At 42.7% G+C, this 13,868-nt stretch overlaps 1 long non-coding RNA gene across 1 annotated transcript in view; it reads right to left on the minus strand.

The window, feature by feature from the left end:
• Positions 1-3,312: 3,312 nt before the first annotated feature.
• Positions 3,313-13,868, minus strand: part of LOC114785231 (uncharacterized) — a 30,551-nt gene continuing 19,995 nt past the window's right edge. Inside the window, exon 3 of the long non-coding RNA XR_003749032.1 lies at positions 3,313-3,365. This is a non-coding gene — a long non-coding RNA (uncharacterized LOC114785231). The remainder of the gene's footprint in view (positions 3,366-13,868) is intronic.

Genomic DNA, 13,868 nt, shown 5'->3' on the forward strand with positions numbered 1-13,868 from the left:
GGAAAGAAAGTCAAGTCCCTTCCCCACATGTGAACAGATCTTTATACCCCAGGCCTAAAGGAAGCTGTCACAGACCAATCAGAACCTGTTGTTTCTGAAGTCACGCCCCCAGTGCCTCCCGTCTGAGGAAGACAAGGAGAGTGGGCGGTCCCGACGGCCGACACCTCACACGTTTGGCTCGGGGAGGACCAGCAAATGTTGCAGTGCCATCCGACAAAAGACATGTAAAATGGAGGAGTTGAATCTTCATGCACAACAAAGGCACAGGAATGTCATGGCTTCAGTGGCATCTCTTCTTACAGACGGCCGCTATGCAAAACAAAAGCGTAGAAAGGCCATGGTCTGGCGACGTCCCATCTTACATAGCCAAAAAGAAAAACTGGAAAAACTCCATTTCAAAACTGTAGGATGGAGAAAAAAAAGAAAGGAAGAAACCTTGGAAAGGAGTGATAAAGGGAGGGACCCCCTTCCAGGGTAGAGTCAACCTGCAGTTGGTGTCAGTGCAGGGTTGGTAATGATTTGTACACGAAAAAAAAAAATGTCCATTATAATGCTACTAGTCCACCAGGTGGACTCGATGTCCTGTGTATGTGTGTTCTGTGGTGGGTTTGCCCTATGCTCAGTGTCCCAGGATGGACTCTGGTAACCATGACCCTGAGTAGAATTTCAATGATGGATATTTAAAGCACTTATGTAAGTTACTCTGGATAAAAGCGTCTGCCAAATATTGTAAATATGAATGTAGAACTAAACTAATGTAAAGTCAGTGCATGAGAAATCAACATCTATCTTTGGAAGATGTTGGACACCTCGATCGATCAGGATAGCTTCTGTGCTCCTCCTTATTTTGTAGATGGGAGTATAATCATCCATAAAGAAATATTTAACATCAAGATTCACAGAAATCAACAGATATAAATGCAGAACGACTCCTCAGTTAATTATCTGTATATTGGACAGGATGAATTACCTACCCGCCAAGCCCATTTAATTCGAATGTCATTTGGTCTTTCACCCAAGGGACAAACATTGATGATGAGATTTTTTTTGCTATAATTTGTGTTGTAGTCAAGACCGCCTAAACTAAGACCAAGAAATTGCCAAGACAGGAGGCTACCAAGACCAAGTGATATGGCTGCGATGCCACCTCTGACAACAACCGGAAAGCAGAAACCACAGTGGTCAGTGAGCCAGATAAAATGCCCACAAACATCTGCTACTAAGCCCTTTTTTACCTTGCTGATTGACCCTGATTTCTCAAATTCACCTGTTTTTGTCTATGTGAAGTGAAGTAATTGTCACATGTGATACACAGCAGCACAGCACACGGTGCAAACAATGAGATTGGTCCTCTGCATTTAACTCATCACCCTTAGTGAGCAGTGGGCAGCCATGACAGGCACCCGGGGAGCAGGGTATGGGGACGGTGCTTTTGCTCAGTGGCACCTCAGTGGCACCTCGGCGGATCAGGATTCAAACCGGCAACCTTCTAAGTATGGGGCTGCTTCCTTAACCACTAGGCCAACACTGCCCACTCCCCCTCTATCTCTGATGTTGCCAGCCATTTGACATGAACTTGACCTTTCTCCAGCCTCATCGTCTACAGCGTACCAACTTTACCTACAGATATGCCACGGCAAGGCTCTCTGTTTCTCCCTGAAACTCGTGTCATGTAACAAAGTCAGCTGCTGAACGAAAGCACCCGTACTCACACACCAGCTCTCCCTCTCTCATATCACTCTTCTGAACCATAAAAGGCTTTGCCTCGCAAACCCCAACATGCCGGCATTTCACATCTGCTAGTGCACCAATCCGGTCCAAGCAAAAAAAGATTAAGTAAGAATCATATTAGCTGAGTTGGATTCTTTAGAAATATTAAATAAATTGTGCCCATAGACCTTGGTACAGAAAATTGTTATATCCCAAGCTGCCAAGGTGCCACTGAGGTGCCACAGGTACCGTCCCAACACACTACGTCCTGGGCGCCTCTCATGCTCACTAAGGTGATGGGTTAACTAGTTTAGTGCTTTATGTCTCATTGTTGTCTACATTTTTGGTAAATGTTATTCTTGCACTGCCTGTGTCCCCTTTTTGCACTTTGTGTAGCCCACTTTGTTTGTGCCACGCACTTTGTGTCAGTATGTAACTTTGTTTTAATTGTTTTCAATGTTACATGTTTTACAATGACAATCACATCACTATCACTGCACAGGAGTCATTTCTTTGCATTTCATGGTACTTAAGGGGCTCCATAGTAGTGATCCCGCTGCTTGCAAAAAACAAAATATCTCCCCTGAACAAACGACTGCACTGTGCACTGTGACATTCGTCAGATTTACGAGTTTCCTCATAGTTTCATGTCAAGAAATGCAGAGCTAGTCAAAGCTCTTGTAATTAGTTATCTTACTTTTCATGCCGCTTTCTCTTCAGAACCACGCTAGTGCAAAAAACTAATTATTTTGCCAATGTCTATAATGCTGTGTCAAAACACGCCAATTGTCAAAAATCCACTGTGCGGACATTGCTTTGTCGACTTATAAAATGTGCTATTATGCAATGTGCATGATTGTAATGCGCTGGCAGTGTCCATTGAGAAAATGCTGTAATGTAACATTTTTTAAATGACCGGTCTCGAAAATTACAACACAAGTTATAAAGGTGTACATTGGCATGGGCCTATTAAATTGTGAGAAGTCTATTTATTGGGAGGAGACAATTTGGACAATTTAACCCAACATCTAGTGACATATCCAACATACATACTACTTCTTGTATAGCACTCAAAACCATTTTGGGGAATAATTCATTCCTCATCCTGTTCGTTCATTCAGATGTTTAGACCCATGATTGTCTCCAGCTCTTTGTAGCAAGTTTCTGTTAAAGTCTTATTGAGTATCACTCAAGTATGTCACGTTCCTCAATCTAGGAGTCTAAGAAACGCGACAAAGGTGTGGAGAGGAGGAGGTCCCTTGTTACACACACAACCAAACGAAGCATACAAACAGAGCTTTTATTTACAGTGAGCTAACAGTTGAAATAAAACAGCAGAATCAGCACAGCTAACCAACATCAGTATAGCCTAAAGGAAGGGTTGGCCCAGCGGGGATAACTCACAAAAAGTTAACAAAAAGGGCACATACAGCTAACAGGCTAACACAGGCTAACAACAAAGCGGTCCATCACACAAAGCAACAAGACACACGAATGAGATCCCCAATGGAGCTCCTTGCAGATCTCCGTGGACCCTGGGGTTGTCCCAAAACATTAAGGGCCTAGCAGACCCTGGGGACCTCCCGAACACAATCCGAAGTCCCTTTATATAGGTGGAGGTGATCAATAGGCAGATGGTAGGTGTAGAAGTCCATCTAAAAGAACCAAGACACAAAAACACAGTCAGTCACACAAAAACAAGTGGGAGCGTATGTCCAGGGACGTTACAAGTATTATATTTTCTTTTTTTTTTTAAATGTAGTGTTCTATTGTGACCACCCTCCTGTCCTGGATTGTAAATGTACACTTTGTGTTCTTTACACAATCAAACGTTTCTCCCCAATTGCTTTGAGACTCTCTTTGTCCAACAAAGTTGTACTTTACCTGAAGTACTCTGCAGCCTTAACCCAAATGTATAGCATAACATGGCTGCTATCTTCATTTGTGCATGAATTACATTTTTCTTTTATTGCTTTTAAGAGCTGAAGAGTGTGTGCAGTTGGGATTGATTGACATATCTGTTATGCATTTTATCTTTGCTAAGCTCCCCTGTAACAATAAATCCCTACAACCTGTCAACACATAGGGACCATTCTAAAGGATCTTACGGTTATTGACGGTACATGATCCCACTCTTCCATTGGACAGGCTCTCTCTTGTTGTTATATAATTGCCCATAGACAGCTGAGTGGGGAAGTGAGTTTGGTCGCAAGAAGATTGACATCTCAAAGTGTTCCCTTGATCCTGATGGTGATGGATTGTGTGTTGGAGGATCTCAGTGTGCAGAATACAAATGTTCCACATCACACTGTGTATTCATTGGAAATCTACAACTGTTGCTGCAGAACAATCAACATCTCTCATTTGCTGCTTCAGTACTTTTTCAGACAGAGCTGCCAATGCAGCTGCAGTGTCACAAACTGGAATGCCTGGTGTTAGACCCGAGCCCAAGCCTTTTTTCTCTGACTCAGGGCCATATTTTCACAGCACTTTAGTATATATGACTTGAACATGGGGCAAATTTTGCTGATGTCATGTCCAAAAAAGCAGTTGAATTAAATCAATAATAATCTGTCTTTTTTTCTGCATTTGTGATATGAACTGACAAAAGGGAATTAGAAGTGTCGATAATAAATGAGAAAGGGAGGCGATATGCTTCATTGGGGTCTTTGATGTATTGTTAGCAAATAGAAATTGGAAATAGGGTGTCTGAGAGTTGACTTTGACTTTGTCCTTTTGCACATTTTGATTAAATAAAGATGATTAAGCTGATGTTCTTGAGGATTTTGTAGGTGGTTAGTTCCTCCTCTCCAACATAGAAATAGCAGTTCTTTTTTATTCTTATCAGTTTATTTCAGGCAATTCTGTAAATGCTGTGACATTAGCACAGCTGGTAACAGGGTGGCTCCTTTCGCATCCTTTGTTGAGTGGAAAATGTCCTTAACACATCCTATAGAAGACAGCAGGCTGCCGGTCCTACTCCATCTCAGCATCACACTGGGCTAATACTGAATCAGTGACTGCCTGGCTCCTGGTGAGAGGGAAAATTCCACTCCAAAGCCAAACACGGCCTTCACATTTTTTTCAAAGCCTGTCTGGCAACATTTGGAAGCGTATTGCATTCGAGATTCCACTTCATTTATGGCATTTGGCAGACATTTACATTTACATTTACATTTACATTTATGGCATTTGGCAGACGCCCTTATCCAGAGCGACTTACAACGTGCTTTCAAGTTACCATCGATGAAGAGATCAATTCCGGTTCACTAGGACCCCAACTATGAATACATCTATTTTATTCACTCTGTTGTAGATTCTGTACACAAAGTTCGACAACAAGAAAATTACAATTTAATCTAAATATTTTTTAAAGAGGAAGGTCTTGAGCTGTCGTTTGAAGGTGCTCAGTGACTGAGCTGTTCTGACCTTGAGGGGAAGTTCATTCCACCACCGAGGGGCCAAGACGGAGAAGAGTCTAGATGAATGTTTTCCTTTTACCTTCAGAGATGGAGGGACCAGGCGAGCAGTACTGGAGGCTCGGAGTAAATGAGGTGCAGTGCGAGGTGTAATAAGGGCTGTGAGGTAGGATGGTGCTGCTCCATGTTTGGCTTTGTAGGCCAGCATCAGTATTTTGAACCTGATGTGTGCAGCTACTGGGAGCCAGTGAAGGGAACGTAGCAGAGGGGTGGTATGGGAGAATTTGGGAAGGTTGAAGATCAGTCGTGCTGCTGCATTTTGTATGAGTTGTAGAGGTCGGATGGTACATAGTGGTAGACCAGCTAGAAGGGAGTTGCAGCAGTCCAGTCGTGAGATTACTAAGGACTGAACCAGTAGTTGGGTGGCCTGGGTTGACAGATAAGGGTGGATTCGTCTGATATTGTAGAGAAGGAATCTACATGAGCGGGAAAGATTGCTGATGTGAGTTGAGAAGGAGAGTTGGTTGTCTATTGTTACGCCAAGGTTGCGGGCTGTTGCAGAAGGAGAGAGCTGCGAGTTGTCTAGGTAAATAGCAAGATCCTGATGTGGTGAAGAATCTGCTGGAATGAATATTAGTTCAGTTTTGGTGGGATTAAGTTGGAGGTGATGGGCTGCCATCCAAGACGAGATGTCTGTTAGACAAGCAGAGATTTTGGAAGCAGCATGAAGATCAGAGGGAGGAAAGGAGAAGAGGAGTTGTGTGTCGTCAGCATAGCAGTGGTAGGATAATCCATGTGAGGAAATGACCTCACCAAGTGATCTCGTGTAGAGGGAGAAAAGGAGAGGACCTAGCACCGAGCCTTGAGGGACACCAGTGGAGAGTCTACGTGAGGTAGAGGTGGATCCTTTCCAAGTCACTTGGTAAGATCGCTCATCAAGGTAGGAAGCAAACCACTGCCATGCTGAGCCCCGAATTCCAAGCCTCTTCAGGATTGACAAGAGAGTCTTGTGGTTAACGGTGTCAAATGCAGCAGATAGGTCGAGGAGAATAAGAACTGATGACAGTTTTGCCAATCTGGCTGCATGTAGCTGCTCGGTAACCGCCAAAAGGGCAGTCTCGGTGGAATGAGCTGTTCTGAAGCCAGACTGGTTAGAATCCAGGAGGTTGTTCTGTGATAAATGGAGTGATAGCTGGTTGTAGACACAGCGCTCAAGGATTTTGGATAGAAATGAGAGGAGGGAAACTGGTCTGTAATTGTTAATGTCTGTAGGATCAGTAGTGGGTTTCTTTAGGATTGGAAGAACCCTGGCTGTTTTGAAGGCGGATGGTACGTGGCCAGATGAGATTGAGCTGTTTATGATATAAGAAATGAAAGGGATGAGGTCAGGGGAGATGTTTATGGAGTGGAGAGTAGTTAGACATAGTCTGTAGCGGAGTGACCTTCCCTATAAATCCCTAAGTCCAGCCCCCTAATTTGCACCTTAGCGAACCCGAAACTATCAGTGATTGACCAGCTGAGTATGATAATGATGCCAATCACTTGGTGCTGCTTAAAACACAATCTACCTTTCAAATACACACAACACAATTGATACTGCTACACAGTATCCACAATGAATAATCCTGTTTTTCTAATTAGCGTGACTGTCTGCTTATGGGATTCTGGCATTGGGAAAAAAAAACATGTATTTAAAAAAAAAATAAAAAATAATAATTTGCTGTTCTACACAATGTTGGATAAAAAAATGGAAGTGACCCAGGTACTGGCCTCAACCTAATTATCCTAGCCGTTAGTGCCAAGCCTTACCAAGCTGAATGCCTTGCCATCAAAACAAAGGACGGGAAATAGGGGATGGAAAGGTTATTCATTATGTTTGATTAGTTGCTAAAGTGAAATCAAACAACTTTCTCACTGATCCATATGCATCATGCGGCGAGGAGAAAGCAAGATGGTAATTTAATAGACCTTCTGAAAGCAAAAGGTGAGACAGAGGGCATCAGATATGTGCAGTAATTTGCTCCCAGGAGATGTGTTGTCTCTTTTTCGTTTCTTGCTTCCTGTATGCACTCCATTTGGGGCTTGATTACGGAGTATGAGAGAGACAGAGATTGCTGTAATGATGTTTAAAAAGTGATGTAAATCGCTGAAGTTTTTTTTTTTTCTTTGAAAAGGTCGCACTTGCCCCCGTCTTGTTCAGAGTGGTGGGGAGGAACAATTATTCAGATCTAAAATGATGAGTTTGTGATCAGCAGTCGCGTTCGTCATGCACGCTGCATTTCCATCTCCCTAAACCATGAAAAACTATCAGAATATTTCATTCTAAGTCTCACTGTGACACAAAAATAATTTGGCTTCTGCCACTAAATAACTGGAATCACAAAGTGTGGAATAATAGTGTGGTTTTGACAGGGAAACAAGCATTAGGTGTGGGTGATAAACAAACACAAGAGTGATGAAAAAATCTCTATACAAACATGGTTTTTAATGGCTATAATAAAAAAAGACCAATCTGAAGATGTGGTCTGACACCATCCTCTAATCCAGTAAGGTTCACATGGGCCTTGATCTTTCCTTATTTAATGTGCAGAGAGGTTTTTGTACTCCACTCAATGCCAGGAATTTTAGGACTGTCAAACGGAGCAATTAAGCAACCTGGGCATGCAGGGTCCCAAAACATACCTACATGCCCCTACATACCAGTGGAGTTCCACAGAGACCTCATGGCAGGCCATTCCTCTTCATCATATTACATTTATGGCATTTAGCAGACGTCCTTATCCAGAATGAATTACAATCAGTAGTTAATGGTCTTGAACCATAGTGTGTTCAACCTGCCACCATCATCATAATATAATATTTCAACCATTGGTTGCCCTTAATCATAGTCCTTAAAGGTGACTGATTAATTTTAAGCACGTAACAGCTCAGGTGGACTGTTGACACCTTATCCACAGCCTGAAATGTGTGCAGCTGACTCGATTGAAACCAATTCCTGGCACTGGGACGAATAACCAATTAAATTATAGAGGCACAACCTCAAAAATTGAAAAGAAATTTGAACAATTAGGCTATTCAGGCTGATGACAGTAAATTTTGTCTTTCATAGAATTTTTTCTTTGTCTGCTGCCACTACGGTTTGCTTTGGATCTGGCCTGTCAGTGTGTGCATGTTATAAACAGATCAGAAGACTTGGAAGTCTTTTCCAAACATACGCATTTTTCATTCAGATGCAATTTCCCGTCTCCTTCTGCTGGGACTCCCAGAACAAATGTGAATCTAACATTGTACTTCACACCATGTAATAAATCTTTAACAATTATTTAAGTTTGCATGGCAATGATCACAGCAAAGCGTCCTACATTTCAGTGGCCGAGAAGCAGCTAATCTGTTGTAGGACAGAAGACACAGTAAAAGAGAGATTTAAGGCATAGAAATAGGCTGACTTACAAACCGCCTATTACAAAAGAACTGAGGACCGATGCAAAAGGCCGATGCTGGGACCCGCTGATATCCGCCTGAAGAGCAAGAAAAAAACAACTGCAGCATATAAATAAATGAAAAAGGGGAAGAGAGAAGAACCACTGAAAGGTCTTAAGTAATGGACTTCATTACTCATGTGGCATCTGGCTCGTGTCGTTGTTTGAAAGCTGAATAATTGAGAGATGCCGTGGAGGCGTGGAGGAGGTGGGAGCCACTGTCTGGAGGAGCCGATACAGCCTCGGCCCTCGACTTTTCCCCTGGGGCTTCGCTGACGACAGTTGGCAGTGATGGAGCGTTTCTGTAACTGTGGCGTATGGAATTACATTCATATAAATGATCAACGGGCATGATGAAGCAGCATTCCCCATCGCTATCGGAGACAAGTGCTGGGCATGAATTACAAATGCAGGCTATGTTAAAGGGAAACATCACACTGCAGGTGACTTAAAATGAATAATTCATTGTGAAATATAATCAGTAAAGCATTGTAGGCCTACATGCTCATCTTACACTTATTTTTTGGCATATTTTAAACAAGTCCATTCCATTTAAACAGTCCATAAACTGATTGAGAGCTCTGGCTCCATGATCTCAAACAAATATTAGTATGCTGCACTGTTAAAAAAATCATCTGTATTATGATGTGTGTCTGAGACAATTTACCAAAGGAGAACCCAGTTGCAGAATTTAATAAGAAGTTAAAGCCAAACAAAACCAAAACACCATTCAAGGTCATAGTCAATATAAAGACGTGCAAAAAGGATGAACAGACTAGCAAACTGTTTCTTGTGAAGTCAAGGATCAAATGGCTTAAAGTGCAGAACATTACTTTTAGTGCTCATTTATCCTTTGATTATCCAGTGTGTCGCAAAATCTAGAATGAAAATCACTGCTTCATCAGGTGGGAAGATAAATAATCAATTGAGTAAATCTGAGCTGTTTATTGTGCTTTTGATACCATTGACAGCAACAACACAACACTTAATACCTATTTAATAGTTATTTAACCTCTGTATGTAAAAAGCAGGTACAGAGGTTGTGTATGTGGATGTAAAAGTGAAGTGATTGTGAAACAGCACATGGTGACAGCACATGGTGACACAATGAAATGTGTCCTCCACTTTTGACCATCACCCTTGGTGAGCAGTGGGCAGCCATGACAGGCACCCGGGGAGCAATGTGTGGGGACAATGCTTTGTTCAGTGGCACCTCAGTGGTGGCTAAGGATTCAATTCGGGTCTGTTTCCTTACTCTCTAGGCTGCCACTGCCCTATGATCCGGGCAGTAATCAACCAAGCTCATTCAAGATTAGAATCTTAGAGTTGGCCAGAACCCTTGATGGTCAAACAGTAAAAAGCAAGATATCAATAACAAAGAACAGCTTTCATTAGGAACATGATTAGAATATGTGCAATATGGCTTGCAGAACAAAAAAATTATCCACCCTATACACAAATCTATGTAGTATAATTCACATAGTGCCCCATCAATCAGATGGCATTTAGTAATACCTGAACAGTACTGGTATATAGAAAAGTAAGAAGCCTAAATGAACCTTTGTCAAAAGTGAGCTAAAACTGAGCTACATGTACATGTGTTTTCTCTTTTTATTTGAGTACACGCTAGAAGGGCCATGGTACCAAGAGGAAAGAAGGGGAATGGTGACCTCAGTTAACAAAAAAACAAAAACACCACCGAAATAATGACAACATAGACCAATGATGTGCACCTGGAATAACATAATTTTTCGCTTTAACCAGCAGTTATTGAATCCCAATTTGTGGTTAGTGCATCACTTCAAAAGTCCTGATTCTGGTTGACCAAATCAAAAACAAAAAAAAAAATTGAGCATTAGTCAATATATGTATTTATGGTGAAGTATTTTAACTAAACAGGACGTCATTCAAGCAGCAAAATGAAGTTTATACACAAATTGTGGCATGCAGTATGAGAATTGTGGTTTATGTGCTCAGATTGGCCAATTTGCATCTCGATTGTTAGTTTGATGAAACGTTTCCTTTCCCAGGCTGGAGCCAACGGCACCAGATAAAAGTGGAATAAAAATATGCCCCCTCCAGTTGGCATGGTTATTATCTCTCCATGTATACATTTTCTTGCTGATTGCTATCCCACAATGCCATTTTGTCAGTCAGATATGATAAAAACCATTAGTCACCATTAGACACTCCATACCAACAATTACGAGTTGTTTTTTTTTTTTTTTATTTTGTGGGATTGCAGCTTTTCTTTTTTTTCCTCCGTCAGACTGGTCATTACAGGAGTTATGTAGCCAACTCTGTGTAATTCAGCAGCAATAAAAAAAAACAAAAAAAAAAACATGTAGGTGAATCATAGTAATACAGATAATCACCCCAACACTGATATTGAACCTTCCCAAATTCTCCCACACCACCCCTCTGCAATGCTCCCTCCACTGGCTCCCAGTAGCTGCACGCATCAGGTTCAAAATACTGATGCTGGCCTACAAAGCCAAACATGGAGTAGCACCATCCTACCTCACAGCCCTTATTATACCTCACACTGCACCTCGTTTACTCCGAGCCTCCAGTACTGCTCGCCTGGTCCCTCCATCTCTGAAGGTAAAAGGAAAACATTCATCTAGACTCTTCTCCGTCTTGGCCCCTCGGTGGTGGAATGACCAGTCATTGAGCACTTTCAAATGGCAGCTCAAGACCTTCCTCTTTAGAGAATATTTAGATTAACTTGTAACCTTCTTATTGTCCGACTTATGTATAGAAACTACAACAGAGTGAATAAAATAGATGTATTCATAATTGGGGGTCCTAGTGAACCAGAATTGATCTCTTCATCGATGGTAACTTGTAAGCACGTTGTAAGTCGCTCTGGATAAGGGCGTCTGCCAAATGCCGTAAATGTAACACTGCCCCATGCCACTGACAGCAGACATGCAGATCGATCATCTATGCTGTTATTCAAGAAGTTTGCGAAGAAGGGAACCCCATCCAATACGCAACGTATTAACACCTTGAAAATATACCCCAGTGGATGTTAATGCAGGCATAAAATACATTGGGCACTAAGCATGGGGCACATTAGCTAATGTATGATCATGAAAAGAAACTTGCCACCCTTTTAAAATGGGAGATATGCATCTCTTATGCTGCGTAATGCTACGTCTTCCTTCTGGCTGATTCAAACCTGTGTCCATCGTTAGACCTTAAGCCCTACGCTTAACGAGTAGCATTTCAAACAAGTTCTCATTGACATGAGAGAGTTTAAATTGATCCAAGATGGTCTCTTGCCATTTTAAGCTTTTTTTCTAGTTTGTATTTAGGGTTTCAGAAATAATTACACTGGTAATAATTTCACTGATAATGCACAGGACCCAGAGACAAGCTATAGACCAACTGGTCCACAAAAACAAACAAACACACATGCACAAACATCTGCAGAATATATGGGTGCAGAAACAATATATGAAGCTGTTGCGTATAGAGCTGCTGCTGCAGGCCAGGCGCTGACTCTGCACCAAGCAGAGATGATTACTCCGGCTCCACGCCAGCACCGCTATCTACTTATTGCGGAGAGGGAGAGGTGTTATTCCTATAAGCGGCAACTTCATATGGCAGCAGCATGAACGCAGACTCCTTATCCCATAACCATCTATTTTGCTGTAGATAATGACTGCCGGCACTCCTGTTTGTCTAGGCATGAACCATTCTGAGGGCACTCTCTGTCGGGAGTACATTATATCGGTATATAAAACCAGATTAAGGGCAAAGAACGGAAGGGACGTATTAAAAAAAAAAAAAAAGAATGCAGGGGAGACGTTCCTCGGGCATCTGATTGTAGGCAGGAAGCAAGAGGAGCTTACATGCAGGCCGGGTGCAAAGCGATTGCACTATCACATCCTCCATGCATCCAACGGTTGCACGGTTTAACGCATCACAGGCAGAGAACTTCACGAGTGTTTGTCCACCATGTCCGCTGGGACTGAAAGCCATGTTAAGGATTCAGTGCACGTGGCAATCGGAGAGACTTGAGTGTGACCAACAAGCGTTTTCCTTTTTTCTGGACCAGAAACACCATCAGGGTAATACTTTTGTCTCTTATGAAATGCTTGAGCCACAATTGCAAATACAAAAGATTGTATATTTCAGACTCAAGAGGATGCTGGGTATTTTCGCCGCTCCATTGTCAAGGAAGGCAGGATAATTAGTGCATCGGGAAAGCATCGAGTGGAGCACTGAGGAACATCAACCGATCCCAGGTACAATATGTACACGCACGCCTCTCACAAGCCCCCCCCCCGACAGGAAGCTCAGATGTAATGACCACAAAAATGGTTCCATTCATCAAGTGCACCATCATCATCATTATCACCACCACCATCACGCAGAACACAGTCCCTTCAATACACAGAGGGAGCACAAGGCATTAAGTTAACTAATCATCCATCAAATTCGCAGTTGAGTGCATCAGCCTGGTGAAACAGACATGGTGTGTCTTCATTATTCATCATCCGGAGTGTATTAAACTCAGTGTGCCATGGGTCTGCCGGGCCCTCAGACGGATGACCTCCCCGGAAACGAGATAACTCTCCTTTAAGGTCAGCATCTCGAGGCTTTAGCTGCAGATCCTTTTCTTGCGTCATATAATTTGTGCCAGAAGTCTTTTAAGGAGAGAACATTATTAGAGGTATTGTGCCATCAGGCTGGCATGGCGAATGCAACTCCTCCTGTGTTTCCTGCAATGGTGGCATTTATCTGAGCTACTTTAGGGGAATCATTAAGCAACGCTTCACGCCGGGGATAGGGAAGCCCCCAGGGGCGTGTGTTTCACGCAGTGGGAAATTCAGCCTTTTATCAGGGAAAGACCCAGCTCTTTATTACAAAAAAAACCCCCACTGAGGGCTGTCCTCTGGGCTTGACTGTACACTGTGCCACTCAAAGCGGCTCCATTGCTGGGATGCTGAGGGGACAGAGAAGGAGGGGCTTTGAGTACAGGCTTCATGTTCGGTTCTCACAAGAATCCTTATCAGTGCGACTACGGCTTCAAGTGAGCTGTGTTTCTTGTTCCACATTGCCGAAACCACTGTTTTTTCCTGTATTGTCATGATCCGGTCCTGAAGGGGCTACTTTGGGTCCAGGATTCATGTCCCTGTACCATTCACCATGTATCAAACCCCTGTTTCGTGATGTCCCCTGCTTCTTCCTCGCCATGTCCAGCCATCGTTCCAGATCTACTGGAACCAGCATGACAGGCATTACACCG

The sequence above is a fragment of the Denticeps clupeoides genome, chromosome 3 (genome assembly GCF_900700375.1).
Source record: "Denticeps clupeoides chromosome 3, fDenClu1.1, whole genome shotgun sequence".
In the NCBI taxonomy this organism is placed as follows: domain Eukaryota; kingdom Metazoa; phylum Chordata; class Actinopteri; order Clupeiformes; family Denticipitidae; genus Denticeps; species Denticeps clupeoides.